Here is a 16998-nt window from a genome sequence, read left to right as displayed (position 1 = left end):
AGAGGTGAAATCTGCTGAAAAAAATCAAGATTTCTGAAAAAACTGCTTCAAAACAGCAAAAAACTCATTCTGAGTCTGCTGGAATGCCGTAGACGTCTCAAAAAGCATTGTCGACGAAGAAATCTCAGAGGGTGAGCGATTCCTGGTTGTCGTTGAAAAACATCCCATCGTCGACGACGGCACCATCGACGATTACAATATCGCCGTTGACTATGCCAATCTCTTTGACGCCTGCCTCATCGTCGACGACGGCACCATCGACGATTACAATATCGCCGTCGACTATGCCAATCTCTTTGACGCCTGCCTCATCGTCGACGGGACGCATGCCGTTGACGCTTTCTACAATGATACACCTCTCGCCGACGAGCCCACTGTCGACAATGACACAACGCCCGTCGACGAGCCCGCCGTCAACGAGGATTCTACTCCCGTCGATGGGCCCACTGTCGATGACGATACTAATCCCGTCGACGAGTCCACCGTCGACGACCACAGCAGCTTCGACGACAACATCGTTGATGATTACAACGTCGACGGAAGCCTCTATTATGACTCTGATGCTGGTTCACCGTCTATGTTCATTTCGTCGACGCTGAAGCGTAAAAGACCTGCATCTTTACAAATTATGCCAGTTTTGTCATCTAAATTGTCGCCATCAATCCCTTCTTCTAGATATTACCAGGACGTTTCTCTTATTTCACCCTTGCCTCCTAGTCATTATTTGGAGGAGTCCGATGATGATGATGGGCTGTTTAGCCCTGCACGCAACCCATCTCAACTTCGGATTAAGTATCGGGAGGAAGATGATGAGGATGTGTACTATGAACCGTGTGAGTTTCTGTGAGGCCCTCAAGAGACATTATTTCAGGAACCCATGGTGCAAATGCCTATTGCCTTGATGCAGGATCTGACTGCTATGTTAAGAGATTACCATATTCGTTTTCCACCAGCAACACCTTCCAACACAACCTACTACACCTACCGTTTTGCAGGTCCTTCTACCCCCATCGTTCAAACTCAGGAAGTTTTACCTGCGCAACCTTTGGTCCAGGATGATGATGGAGATACTGTGGAGGAAGACGGAGAATTACCACAATCACCCACAACTGCGGATGAGTGGGATGAATACGTGATTCCTACGCCATCTTCACCAGTTCCCCAGGCAGTAGATTCCCCTCCTGAGGATATAGGAGGTTTTCATGCACTTATGGAGAGGGCAGCAACCCGGTTTCGTCTTCCGGTATCTGTGAAGCAAACTGATTGTTTTCTTTACAACTTTAAGGATCAGAGTAGAAAGTCTGTACGTTCTGTTCCTATAATAGACCATATCTGGGAAGAAGGCACTAATATAATGAAAACTCAATTTTTCAGTTCCTGCGATTCTCCCTAGAATCGACAAGAAATATAAAGCACCTGATGATGCTCCTGCTTGCCTTTCCGGACATCCTAGACCAGATTCCGTTATTGCACAGGCAGCTCAACGGAAGTCTCGAAATCCATCCACTCCTGTGACAGCACCGCCGGATAAGGATGGGAGGCGTCTTGATAACATTGGTAAACGTTTCACTACCATGGCGGGTGCCTCAGTTCATGCTGCAAACTCTTTGGCGATTTTAAGTAGATATGACCGTCAACTATGGTCGGATATATCTCCATACCTTGATGGCTTACCTGATGACAAGAAGCAAGAAAGATTCTTCTTGAAGGGGAAAGGGCTGCGTCAGAAATTATAGATATTTCTATGGATATAGCCTCCTTGGGTTTTCGCCAACTTGACGGGGCAGCAGTCCTTGGGCGTCGGGGATGGTTAAAATCTACCACCTTTCGCCCAGAAGTCCAAACTAAAATTTTGGATATGCCATTTGATGGAGATATGTTATTCGGAAAACATATAGATGAGGCGTTGTTAAACATCAAGTAAGACACTGACACTGCCAGAGCCCTTGGCACCTTACAATATCGAAAGACTCCCTTTCGGGGATCTAGAGGCAGAGGATCATATTCCTTTTGTGGTGGCTATCAAAGATGCCAAGGCAATCAGGGAAGATATGGTTATCAGTAACAGTCCTACAGAAACCCTCCAGCTGCCGCTTATAGACAGCCGAATAGGAGACGTCCACCTCAAGGCAGGGATTCTGCTAGAAAGCAGTGACTGTCTATTGGCACCTGCAACAGATTTACCACACCTCCGTTACAAGGTTCAGAATGTGTCCCAACATTTCAACAATTGGCAAAAATTAAGCACAGACAAGTGCGTCTTGGATATTCTAAAATGTGGGCATACCCTGGAATTTCAGTACCCCTCCCCCTCATCCACCTTTAAAGAAACTTCCTCCACATCTGGCTGTTCTCAGGAAGGAAGCAAAAATCATGCTATCGAAAGGAGCGATAGAAAGAGTGCCTTGCTCCCAGGTGGGAAAAGGATTTTATTCCCGCTTTTTTCTTATAAAGAAAAAGTCAGGGGAATGGAGGCCTATCCTGGATTTAAGAAAGCTGAACAAATATCTTCAAAAGAAATCCTTTCGCATGGTCACACTTCAAGAAATCCTTCAGCTTCTAGACCATGCAGATTTCATGACAACTTTAGATCTCCAGGATGCTTACTTCCATGTCCCCATTCATCCCAAACACCGGAAATTCCTTCGTTTCACTGTAGCAGGTGCACATTTTCAGTTGAAAGTCCTACCCTTTGGCCTGCGTTCATCCCCGAGAGTCTTTACCAAATTCCTGGCCCCGGTGGCGGCTCATCTCAGACTTCAAGGTATATAATTATTCCCTTATCTGGACGATTGGCTAATAAAGGCTCCTTTGTTTCGACTGGCTTCTCAAGCAACGTCCACTTGCATTCAACTATTTCAATACCTGGGACTGTCCCCAAACATTAAAAAAATCAGTTCTTTGTCCAAATCAAAGAATCCAATTTCTAGGGGCAACGTTGGACACTATTCAGGACAAAGCATTCTTGTCAAAAGAAAGGCAATCACGTCTGATTTCTCTGGCATCAGACCTCTTAATAAGAAGGTTTGCTTCTGTGAGACTCATCAAGTCATTCCTTGGAATACAGTCTTCAGCAATTCTGTTAGTGCCTCACACCCGTCTAAGGATGAGGCCGATCCAAGAGGAATTAGACAGTCAGTGGCTACAGATCTCTGGTTCGTTCGACGACCTAGTGAAGATAAGTCCACTTATGCGAGAACCGCTTCTTTGGTGGCTGCGCTCCAAGAATGTCTCAATCGGGCTCACTTTTCTTCCTTCCGTACCGGAGTTCCTCCTCACTATGGATGCTTCCCTAGAAGGTTGGGGTGCACATCTTCAGGATCTTTGTATAAGAGGAAGGTGGTCTGCTGCAATGGTAAACATGCATATCAATTTCCTGGAGCTTCGAGCCATTTTCCTGGCGTTGCAATCTTTTCTCCCAAGGCTTCAAGGGCCATCAGTCCTCATCAGAACCGACAACACCACTTGCATGCATTACTTAAACAAGCAAGGAGGCACCCGTTCACACATACTGTCTCGAAGCTCATAACATTTGGGAATGGCTGCTGTCTCACAACATCAAGATAAAAGTGGAACATTTGCCGGGAATCCACAACACTTTAGCGGACACTCTCAGCAGGACGTCGAAGTCATGTCACGAGTGGGAGTTGGACCAGTCAGTTGTGGATCACATTTTTCAGATGTGGGGCAAACCAAATCTGGATCTCTGCTTCCAAGAACAATCGGAAGTGCCAATTCTTTGCAAGTTGGGAACCGGAGAAGGGCTCGTGGGGGAACGCCTTCATGATGAGGTGGACAGGGATCTTTGCTTAAGCATTTCCCCCCTTTCCATTGATCCCAAGACTTCTACGCAAGCTCAAGATGGAACCATGTTGCATGATTCTCATTGCTCCGCGGTGGCTGTGTCCGCATTGGTTTACGGAGCTTCTCCTGCTATCCAAACGCAGACCATACCGCCTGCCTGCAGTGCCGACCCTGCTATCAATGAGCAAGGGCCAGATTCTTCATCCTCGTCCAGTCCAGTTGCATCTTCATGCATGGTTTCTGGATTCACAGAATTTCAGGAGATAGATCTGCCTCAGGATTGTAGAGATATCCTTGCTAGGGTTAGAGCTCCTTCTACTTTAAAGACTTATGCTTGGAAATGGAAACGATTCTCTGCCTGGTGTGCTGACAAGGATCTACATCCTGTTCAATGTTCCCCAGATAAAGTTCTGCCTTATCTCATTTCATTATCTAAGTCTGGTCTTATGTTTACTCTGTCAAATTACATTTAGCAGCTATTTCGACAGACAGACGATCTGCAGGAGCTGCATCCCTTTGCTCTAATCGATTGGTCAAACAATTTCTTAAAGGACTGTTCAGAACTTTTCCACCTGTCAAAGCTCCTCCTCCAGAATGCAGACTTAATCTGGTGTTACAACAACTTATTAAGCATCCCTTTGAGCCTGTTCACAAGGCTGACCTAAAATACCTCTCTTGGAAAACGGCACTGTTAATAGCACTCACTTCTGCTCGGAGGGTCAGTGAGATCCAGGCCTTCACTATTAAACAACCTTACTTGAAATTCACCAACGATTATGTCCTCCTCAGAACTAATCCAACGTTTATTCCGAAGGTTCCCTCTACATTCCATCTTAACGAGCCTGTTATTCTGCGTACGTTCTTTCCCAATCCGGCTTCTTCTACTGAAAAGACTTTGCATATTCTGGTTGTTAAAAGGTGTCTGAAATTCTCTATTTCACGTACTGTGTCCATCAGAAAGTCGGATCAACTGTTCATTTCTTATGCTGGTCAAAAGCCAGTAACAGCGGTTACGAAATCCCCTATTGCAAGGTGGATTGCATCCACTATCCAATTCTGTCATAATAAAGCCGGACATGCGTTATCTGCAAAACCCAAGGCCCATTCCACAAGGGCAGTGACCTCGTCTACTGCTCTTTTTGCTGGAGTACCTATAGAGAAGGTTTGCCGTGCTGCAACCTGGAAGACTGTGCACACTTTTACACGGCATTACTGTCTGGATCTGGCGAAAGAGGCTGAGTCAGCTGTGGGTCAAGCAGTGCTACAGAACCTTTTTAGATAAGGTAAGCCTCTGTAAGGAGGTGCCTAGATTATTGTTTATTCTGTTTTCATGCTGTGTGTGTGTATATATAGAGAATTTTATCTCCATGATTAATGTAAACCAATTCAATCTCAAATTCACTGCAACCATGACTCAATCGAACATAGCATTTTTGGACACCGAGGTATTCATTTGTAACAACACGATCCAAACTAGACTATACAGAAAACACACTGCAGGCAATACCATCCTCCATGCAGGCAGTGCACATCCTACACATCTCATCCATAGCATTCCCTATGGCGAGATGCTTAGGTTAAGGAGAATTTGCAGCAGCCAATATGATCTTGAGCTTGCTCAGCAAGCAAGCAGAATCCGATTTTTGGAGAGGGGCTACAGTGCACGGGTCATCAATAGTGCCATAATGAAAAGTATGCAAGTTGACAGACAGAAACTCCTTGATACTTACAGAACCTCTGATCCAATGTTACCCGTGAAAACGGGCGCTATGTTACCCTCAACAGCCAGTCCATTTAGGATCATTACGGGGTACAATAGGCAACATTCAGACCTATACAGAATTATTAATCGGAATTGGCCCATTATCCTCCGTGATCCAATCATCGGTCCTACTCTTCCGAATAGAGCCTCTATCACCTACAGCAGGGCTCCCTCTATGAAGGACCGCCTGGTCAATACCAGCCCCGAAACAATTGAAAGAACTACTTGGCTTCAGACCAATAGTGGATTTTTTAAATGTAAAACTTGCAAATCTTGTATCCACGGTTTGAACATGAACTTTTAAAGATGGTTTTAGTGATAGAGAACATCTTATTGACAAGGTTTTAACATGCAAAACAGAGTTTGCCATATATGTTTTACAATGCCCCTGCCAACTTAGATATGTTGGCAGCACGAAACATGCTGTTCATAAACGCATCTTACAACATCTTCGGGCCATAACAAATGAAGACAATACCTACCCAGTAGCCAGACATTTTAAGGAACATCACCAAAGTGACAATAAGGGCCTAAAATTTTATGTTATTGACGCGGTAACGGCAAGTAGGCGCGGAAGGAGATAGAGAGCATAGACTCCGCCAACTTGAAACCCGTTATATCTTGCAGCTAGATTCAAAACATCCAGGGGGATTGAATATCACAGAGGATCTCTACACTTGCCTACCTTAATGCTATTCAGTTTTCTGCAGGCATCCACCTTTTCATCGTAGGTTTTTATACTAGTTGGCAGAACCTAGAGGCGGCTCTCTGCCTTTTTAGTCTAATATATATTTATTTATGTATTTTAAGATTGTTAGTCATCCAGTGAAGTAAGAATGACTTCTGTGTATGCATACCTCATGTACCCCCAGTTTAGCTGCTATTTTACACAGGGTGCCATATTAGCCTAATTTTTCTTACGAAAGCTACCAAAGCACCCTCTATATGCAATCTGCCCTTTAATTATATTACTTTCAGGCTAAATTACATGACATTATCATTAGATATGGTGAGGGCTCTCACCACATTGCATCTAACCTTGGATAAAGTCCCCATGATTTCGCTTACATCGTGGGCTGCTGGATATGTCAGTATATTTGATCTGCCCACATCTACCAGTAGGGCAGATGACATTGGATATTTAAGCATGCCTCTGGCCGTTTCTATATCTTTTACCTTTAGATATTACATTTATTTGGTGACTTATTCTTACTCGTTTCAGTTGGATCTAAGATTAGAGTACTTCCCCCCCATTGCATGAATATAAGAGAATTATCTCAATTATTATCATATTTTAAGTGATTATCTTTTTTTACTTTTATCTCACAGGTGAGGCTTAATGGTTTACATATTTCACATTGCACATTTGCACATTTCATCCATGTGACTATTCTTATGACATCATTTCAATATAGGCAGACTTGTATATAGTGTCACCCAATACAGGGGATTTATCCTGCGATTTGCTATGACAATATTGAGCATAATTATGAACGTGGAGCGCTTCTGTGTTTTCTATATGAGAATGTTCACATTTATATTACACATGAGATGTTATTTTTACATCACAAGCCAGGTGCACACTATACATAAGGTCTTGTTAAAAGAATCGTTTTATTTTAGATAACGTGTGTATTCCATCTCATGTCTATATAGATGTTCCTCTGTTTAGCACCTTACCTCCACTTTACAGCTCTCAGGTAACAGACACATGGTTACTGGCAAGCATTCATATGTTCTTTGACTGTATCATGATGAGGTACACATGTGATCGCGCATTGCATATACAACAGCGATACTTTGCACAAGTGAAAAAATATTTATTTATTTATTCTCTGCAAATTTAATTGCTATTTGCACTTACATCGGTCTCGAATATTTTATAGTTATTTATTTATTTGATGTAAAGAACAATATGGTTTTTTCAAATTATTTATAATTCAATTACCTTGCTGATGCAAATTTAACGCGTCGTTTTGCACAGTTCTAATTGTCAAGTCTGTTATCTATTTCATCTACAAACAGTCACATGATTATTTGGTTGTATGCACAGTCACTTTATAAGCCATCTTTTCATTGGATCATGTTGTCATGTGATCAAGGCTCGGAGGAGCCGAAACGTTATGGCGGCAAAAGGCACAGATTAAAATAATCTAGCACTTATCTTTGGTCCGTGTCCGTTTATGCTGTGACTGTGTGGAGTGACAATTGCAGCAAGTATACGGATTCACATATATACATATATATATATATATATATATATATATATTCACTGAAAAAACCATAGGTTTCACACACGTTATAGTTAGGAATTAGCATTTAAAAAACCTTGCAAATTCACTGAAAAAACCATAGGTTTCACACATGTTATAGTTAGCGGAAATTTTACTGATAAAAAACCAATGAAATTGCCCCGTTATAGTTAGTGCTGGCAACTATAACTCACGCGACCGCAATCCTCTGCTGATGCTAATACTGTATTTAGACACTTATTTGCCCATGTCTTCTTCCATACATTTTTAGCTATACATATATTACAAATATTTTTTTTTATAAAGACACATATGTCATCAGCAGAAGATTGCGGTCGCGTGAGTTATAGTTGCCAGCACTAACTATAACGGGGCAATTTCATTGGTTTTTTATCAGTAAAATTTCCGCTAACTATAACATGTGTGAAACCTATGGTTTTTTCAGTGAATTTGCAAGGTTTTTTAAATGCTAATTCCTAACTATAACGTGTGTGAAACCTATGGTTTTTTCAGTGAATTTGTACGGTTTTTTAAATGCTAAGTTACTTTACGCCATTCGAGGCGTGCGCGCCCACTTAACGCAGTTCGTTCCGTGCACGGTTTTTATCAACTTTAATAAGCCCTGTACATTTGGTGGCCTTCGGCCACCAAAAGCACAGGGGGTGGGGTCAATGTGGATAGTGTTTTTTTTATTTCGATTTTATAATTTCATGTTGCCAAAATTTAGTTTTTTTTCACAAGTCATAAGCCCTGTACGTTTGGTGGCCTGCGGCCACCAAAAGCACAGGGGGTGGGGTAAGTGTGGATAGTGTTTTTTTTTTTAATATTTTTTTACCGTACGCTTACGGTAAGCGTACGGTAAGCGTACTCGGCGAAATTGCCGGAAAAAAAAAAAAACGTTTTTGCTCTTGGGGGATGTTTGGGGACTCCCTCAACATGACTAAGTGGGAGGGAGTTGTCAAAACAGCCCCGTAACATGTTTTTGGGCATCATGTTTGATAAATAACACTCAGTGCGAGAGACAAAATGGCGGACGCCGCTTCCTGGTTTCGGCCGATTCGAATGTTTACTAAGATCTAAGAGCCAATCAGAATCGCGCTCGCGCACGCCACCGTACGCGTACGGTAAGCGTACCGTAAGCGGGCTCAGATATATATATTGATTTAAAGGCTATTTTCTCAGAATCTACTGAACAGATTTACACCAAACCTACAAAAGGCACTTCCTTGACCTAGGGACTACCTCTCTGCCAAATTTCTAGTAATTCTGTTCAGCCGTTCGGGCTGTAGCTCTGTCTAAAGGTCCTATGGAAAAATGCTTGGGAAAAACGCGTTTTGGGACCCCCCTTTTATCTCAGCCCCCGCTTGACGAATCCCCCCGAGACTTTCAGGGTAGGAGCGGAGCGGAGCGCCCCACCTATTTTGAGAAATTCGCGAGGATTCATCGACCGGCGCCAAAGTTATTCAAAATAGAATGTTGCGGATTTCCTATGGAAAAGGGGTCCTAACTATAACTACCTACTGGCGACCGCCAGTAGGTAATATATATATATATATATATATATATATATATATATATATATGTGTTTCCATAGGAAATCCGCAACATTCTATTTGGAATAACTTTGGCGCCGATTGACGAATCCTCGCAAAATTTTCAAAATAGGTGGGGCGCTCCGCTCCTTCCCTGAAAGTCTGTCTCGGGGGGATTCGTCAAGCGGGGGCTGAGAAAAAGGGGGGGTCCCAAAACGCGTTTTCCCCATGCATTTTTCCATAGGACCTTTAGTCCAAGCTACAGCCCGAACGGCTGAACAGAATTACTTGAAATTTGGCAGAGGTAGTCCACAGGTCAGGGATGTTCAGTATTTCCTGAGAAAATAGCATTTAGAAGCATATATATATATCTATAAGCGCGTACGGTAAAACTTACCGTACGCGCACGCTGCCGTGCGCGAGCGCGATTCTGATTGGTTGTTAGATCTTAATAAACATTCAAATCGGTCGAAACTAGGAAGTGTCGGCCGCCATTTTGTCTCTCGCAGTCTGAGGGGGTGAAAAACAAAGGTGGAGAACGTGAAAAGGGGGCAGGGTGGATAATTCCTGACCCCCTAGCCTTTGTCAGGGGGTCCCAGAAGGACCCCCAAGGGCCAAAATTTCTTTTAATTTTGTTTCGAAAAATCGCAGAGTGCGCGTAGCGTGCGCGTACGGTAGAAACGGAAAAATTCCGCAAACTGCGTAACGTGGGCGTGCGGTGCGCGAAGCGCACTGCGCGCCCACAGCACGCGCATGGTGCGCAAAGCGCACCGTGCGCGTACGGTATGCGCATGGTGAAAAACCTTAAAAAAAAAAAATACATAACTTAGCATTTAAAAAATCGTACAAATTCACTGAAAAAACCATAGGTTTCACACACGTTATAGTTAGGAATTAGCATTTAAAAAACCTTGCAAATTCACTTAAAGAACCATAGGTTTCACACATGTTATAGTTAGCTGGACATTTCACTCGTGAAAAACCATTGAAATTCCCCCGTTATAGTTAGTGCAGGCAACTATAACTCACGCGACCGCAATCCTCTGCTGATGACGTCAGATATTACATCACTGATGACATATGTGTCTTTCTGAAAAAAAAATATTTGTAATATATGTATAGCTAAAAATTAATGGAAGAAGACATGGGTAAATAAGTGTCTAAATACAGTGATGTAATATCTGACGTCCTCAGCAGAGGATTGCGGTCGCGTGAGTTATAGTTGCCTGCACTAACTATAACGGGGGAATTTCAATGGTTTTTCACGAGTGAAATGTCCAGCTAACTATAACATGTGTGAAACCTATGGTTTTTTTAAGTGAATATATATATACATATTTGTTTTAATTCATGCATATGTTATAATGCTTTCCCTTATTTGGGTTAGAATGTATTGGTATAATGAGGTATCTATTGTTTTTTCTACCATCTACTATGCAAAAGGATTTTTTACTGCTCACTATTCTGATTCTAAGCATATGAATCTATGAAAGATACCCCAATACTGGATAAGAAAACTAGTTACTTACCTGTAACTTTAGTTATCCAGTATTGGTATCTTTCATAGATTCACATGCGACCCACTCTCCTCCCTGGAGAGGCTTACCTTATTGTTATTACATACTACTGTCACTTGTGCTACGAAAATCTGAGGGTTTGCCTCTCTGTGGAAGGGTTCTAAGAGGGTGCTGCAGCCTGATTGGCTGTGTTCCAAGTTTGGTTCTTTTTACAAAAAGACTGAGATAGGCTAATGTAGTGACCTTACTGTCCATAGTATCCTATGATATGTTTTTTTATGACTATTATGTATATATTTTATTGTACCGCGAGGTTCCCACCTCGTCGGCGGGGATGATTCTAAGCATGTGAATCTATGAAAGATACCAATACTGGATAACTAAAGTTACAGGTAAGTAACTTGTTTTCTTTCATCCCCTTGTATTAACAGCACCCAGGGCATTATGCCTATGAGGCAGGTACACTTCATTTTGATGCGTTAGTTGCCACAGTTTGTCTGCATCTCTCATCACAATTTAAACATAGTGCAACTGGGATGATTGGTACGAATGTACTAGGTGGAGAACCTCGAAGCGCCACTGCCTTTGATACTTGGTGGATTGCTTTCACCTCAATCACAACTTCCTCCCTATCCAGATGAAGAAATTGCAAATACTCTGAAATTGGTTGACAACACTCAGCGGAAGATGCAAGGGGAAAGCCTGGAATGCATTTAGGATTAATGGCACGATCTTTGCCTTGAAGGCAGCAGTTTTTCTCACCTAGGACTGCATGTGGTTGTGCCACAACGAGACGCCTACCTTGACTTTGCGTAGTAAGATCAAATTATTTTCAGCTGTACACAGGTACTCATTCGAGAGCCAATTGAAGTCTCAAATATTGGATGCCTGTCCTTGAACATTGAAAAGATATGCAGGAATATAGTTGCTGCAATAGCTGTGGACCTCCGACCAGGGTCAACAGATTTGTTTAGATTAACCTGGAAGCCTGGCTCACCCTGAAATCTCCCCAGCTTCTCAGTCGGCTCTTTCAGGGATTGTTCTGGGGTTCAATTAGTGTGATTAAAGCATCAGCGAGGACCATGACTTTGAAAGTGTCAAGGCTTGAAAGTGTTAAGTGTCAAGAGTCCCGAGCTATGAGCCCTGAACCTTGCAACAACAACTGCTGAGGACCATTCACCTGCCGGACCGTCCTCTTTTCCTGCAACACCGAAGCACCCGCACGCATGGTGTCGACCTCTGCGCCCATGCCTAATTTTCTCTACTGCCTCCCGCTCCATGCACGATCACTCTGTAAGCACATCACAGAGATCTGGGATACCATCACCTCCCTCACTACGACGTCACCTTCCTCACCAAGATTCGTCTCAACCCTGCTTCTGCACTTGACGTAGCAGCAGCATGAGCGGCTAAATGATTGTCCACCGAGACCGCATCAACGAGCTCAAAGGCAGTATTCCCATCATCCACAAAGAAACCATCCTCTGCACTATCACCATAAACGACGGCACCCCGCTCATGGAACACCTCAACCTTCAACTCCAAACTGATTGCAAAACCACCATCAGAGACCCCCTCGCCTACAGACTTCCAGGAACTCGTCCCAGCTTCTACGACGCCAACCCTGAAATTCATTGCCCATCTCACCATTGAGTCTAAGCACTACATCTTCCTCTGAGACCTCCTCTTTGACATCAACTTCACCAACGCTCCAAACCTACGGTTATATGCCGAAACCACACAGGCATTTACCATGCCTGCCTTAATGCAGTCCGAACCAAAAATGCACCTTTACAACGCATTCCTTTGCTACACAAGTCATTACAATGACTTGCCTTAGTGAAAGCGCTTGACTTTGGAATATTATAAGTTACTATTCCAACTCCAGTCTGAACAATGGTACGGAAAGTGTTGGACTTAAAGTCCATCATCAGTCCAACAAAGCTTTCCGTAAGGCAAGTCGTAACGACTTCTGTGGTAAAGGAATGCATTGTAAAGATGCATTTGTGGTTCGGACCATGTTGTTAAAGCACAGCATGGTTCGAGCCGCAATGTAAAGTCTGTTTCTCCAAACCTACTAGAAAGCATGGACATTATCGACCTTTCCCAAATTGTCACCAATCCCACATGCATAGCAGGATACACATTTGACCCCATCTTCAAGGCCAGCGACTAAGTCAAGTGTAGCCATGCCACTGAGCTCACCTGGACAGGCCACTCCTTTGTCCACTTCATCATCACCAGATCCCCAGGCTCCACCACTAAGCTTCCCAGCACTCACCACCGCAGCTGGAACAAAGTGCATGAGACCCAGTGGACCGATGCCCTCACTGCCCCCCACCCAGACACCTCCACTAACCAAGAACAAGCCCTCAACAACCTCTCAAGAAACCACTCAACCAAGCCAGCTGGCACACGGCAAAGCTGAGAACTACTAAATGCACATGCAAGCGACCTGAAATGAGGTGGTACCAAGGAGCCCACGGACCGTGCTACTTTCACGTCTTCCCTCATCCAATACCACCATCCCCTGAAAAGGATAGCCTCACCGACCACATCGAAGCCAGCTCCAACCACTGCAAAGATCTCTTCAAAATCATCAGAGATTTATCCCACCCCCTCATCTGCCGAAACATCCTCACCTCCTCCCAGGAACTCTGGCATACCCTGGCATATTTCTTCCAAAACAAGATCGCCACCATCTACAAAAACTTGGAACCCCAACCGCCTCGTGACCACAAGTCCTGACCCTACCCACGGGCTTACTACCTGGGACCAACTCACCACTAGACTTCACTGCCATCATGAACTCCATCCACTTGGGAACACCGTCTGAACCCTATCCCCATCACATCTCCAACCTCAGGAGCAATATAATCAGCAAATGTGCTCACCACCACCCTCCGTGCATCCATCTCAACCGCCATCTTCCCCGAAGAATGGAAACGCGCAGAAGTCAAGTCCCTTCTCAAGAAACCCTCTGCTGACTGCAGATACCTCAAAAATACTGTCCCATCTCTCTGTTACCCTTTTCAGCCAAGGTCCTTGAAAAAGCCACAACCGCCAACTCACTGAACACCTGGAGAACAGTCTGCTGGACACCTCCCAATGTGGATTCCGTGCCAATTACAGTATACCGAAACCTCCCTGATCGCTGCAACTGACAACATTAGAACCCTCCTGGACTGGTGAGAAACAGCTGCCCTGATCCTCCTCGACCTCTCAGCCGGGTTTGACACTGCATCCCACCACACCCTCATCAGGAGACTCCACCATATTGTAATGAGAGGAAACGTCCTCAAGTGGATCACCTCCTTCCTTACCGGAAGAACACAGAGTCCACCTATCTCCGTTCACCTCAGAACCCAAAACCATCATTTGCGGTGTTCCCCAAGGCTCTTCCCTCAGCCCTACACTTTTCAATGTCCACATGACCCTATTGGCCAACAATTTCAAAACCCACAGACCAAACATCATATCCTACACCGACGACACTCAGCTCATCCTCACGTTATCAAAAGACCCCTGCATCTCCAATGACAACTTGCACAGATGCATGACCAGCGTGGCCGACTTGATAAAAGACAACTGCCTAAATCTCAACACAGACAAAACAGTAGTACTGAACCTCTGGAACACCTCGGTGTGGAATGACTCCTGGCGGCCTCCAAACTTCGAGTCTCACATACTCCAATCAAACATGCTCGCAACCTAGGTATCCCCCCGAACAGCAAGCTCACCATGAAAAAACAGATCACCGATGTCTCATCCGTATGCTTCCTCACCTTTCACATGCTCTGTAAAATCTTCAAATGGCTCACGATCAAAACAAGAAGTACAGTCACTCAAGTCCTGGTCACCAGCCGGCTGGACTACAGCAAGGAATCGCCGCACAATTCCTGACAAGACTGCAGACAATACAGAATTTAGCTGCCGACTCGTGTTCCACCTCCCCAGACAAAGCCACATCACCTCCACCTCCGGAAGCTTCACTGGCTGGCCATTCAGAAGAGATGTCAATTCAATTTGCTGATCCACTCGTACAAAGCTCTGCACAACCAAGGACCAGCATACATCAACCTGCATGAATTTCCACCAACCCACCAGACGCCTGCTCTCCACCTCCCTCCCCTCCCCCCACCAGCATCCATCGAAGCAGCAGTGGAGGTTACTCCTTCCCCTACCTCGCCGCCAAGTCCTGAAACGACCTCCCCCTTCACTTTTGAACCTCGTCCTCACGGGTGAATTTCAGGAAAGGACTCAAGACCTGGTTGTTGAACTGAACCGCCCCTCTTTCCCCCCCCCCCCCCCCCTACAAACACTGCTTGAAGTCTGAAGCCAATTCCCCTGACAGCTGGTGTGTCTCTAATCTCTTTCAAGAGGGGTCCTATGAATAACCCAAAATGTAGAGGGGAAAGAGGGAAGCCCTGTAAAGTGTTCCCACTGTATTAAATTGTTCAGTATGCTGACTATTCCTTCTAAACCTTGCATAAGAGCCCTGATCACCAGCCTGAATCCAGTCTTCAAGCCAAAAGTGCTTAGTGCTCCTTTCATAAAAACCCTATCAGCCATGTCAAAACTTTTTTCAGTGCCATGTTACAATAGGAGTGTCTCCCTCCCCTCACCTCCTAGCAAGGTAAAGTCTGTGAGATATAAAGCTTTTTTGGAACTATCATTAGTGCTGCTACCTTTGGAATGCCTCTAATTTCTCTAAGTACATCTTCTTTTGTAAACAGTGCTTCGAGTAGCTGAGCATCTGCAGCTCTGGGTTTGGGTAAGGCTGCAATGCATGGATATCGGTCGTAAGAATGTCGGTCCTTTGGCTCAACAAATTCTGATAAAAGGATTGCAATACCTGAAGCCTGCCATAGTCAATACCTGATGCATTCTTCACTTCCGAGACATAGTCTTGTGCCAGGGAAGCACTCGGTTTGCCGCTGTATATTCCTTCCTTCATGATAATGCTTCACTTTTACTTATACATAATTAGCCCTGTCTGTTTCTATAGCACAATCTCTTCTCTCAACACACTAATCCTCTGATAATTTGATCTAAATGGCACGATTAGTGTGGATTTTCACTTTTTTCTATTTCTTGTATGAGTTTAACTAGTAGAGCTTCCCTCATATTAAGGTAGATTCTGCCTTAATAGCACTTCCCCTCACTGATGCCTTCAAAGCATCCCATACCATCTTCTTCTTGACCTCACTCCCACCACCTCCAATTTGTGTGGTCCAAGTGTAACTCCACAAACCCAAGCAGTGATCAGAACAAGTCTGCAGGAACTTGTACATGAAATCTGGGACCCCTAATAGGCATTTTTCTACCAGCACATAATCTTGGTTATGTCTAATGAACTGCCAAAAAGTTGGAGAATTCAGAGCTCCTAGGATGCCAAAAATGCCACATCTCTTCAGATACAGGTCGCCTAGCCATTGTTTTCCTCTCTGGAAATTGCTGAAGTCCCATCGCCTTCTTCCTCCCCCGCCCTTCAGCTGCTGTTGGGACTGATCCTTCCATGAGGAAATTATAACATTAAGGTTGCTACCAGTAATAAATGGACCTAAATAAAAGCCTAGGTTCTTGTGAATGGCATGTCTCAGGAAAGTTTATTATTCCTGACTAAGGGCATACACTTAGGCCAGTGATATTGGTCAGCCATACTAGGTCCCATTGACCACGTTCAAGAGGTCTACTTTGCCCCTTCTTGTTGCTGCTTCTGCAAACATGTGGCAATATCTTTTCTTCCACCACTTTTCATGAGGCCAAAGAGAAGTATTGCTTTTGAAACAAGCTGGATCTTTAGCCTAATCTTTTTGTACAAGAGGCATCTCCTGATGGAAGCAAATAGAAACCATTAGGATGCACATCTCATCACAACACTTAGGCATTTGACCAGGCTGTTTAACCTCTGATATTATAGAAAGTGAAAATCAACATAATGGGTAGTTTTCAAGAGTAAACCCTGCCTTATACACTTTCTCCCAAGATCAAGTTGCTGCTGACAAGCCAAAGGATTGAGAGAGGGGTTCTTATTGCCTGGGTATGTGTCTCTCACGCTTCTTTCCCTTCCCTAACAACCAAAACAGAAACCTCTAACGTCAACATTTCAGTTATCTCCAGACCATTTC

At 44.1% G+C, this 16998-nt stretch overlaps 1 protein-coding gene across 1 annotated transcript in view; it reads left to right on the top strand.

The window, feature by feature from the left end:
• The window catches only part of SHCBP1 (SHC binding and spindle associated 1), a 185859-nt gene that overhangs the window by 147436 nt on the left and 21425 nt on the right, over nt 1–16998 (top strand). The gene's annotated exons all lie outside the window — the stretch shown is intronic.

The sequence above is a fragment of the Triturus cristatus genome, chromosome 12 (genome assembly GCF_964204655.1).
Source record: "Triturus cristatus chromosome 12, aTriCri1.1, whole genome shotgun sequence".
Taxonomy (NCBI): domain Eukaryota; kingdom Metazoa; phylum Chordata; class Amphibia; order Caudata; family Salamandridae; genus Triturus; species Triturus cristatus.
This window is presented reverse-complemented; position numbering and strand designations above follow the sequence as displayed.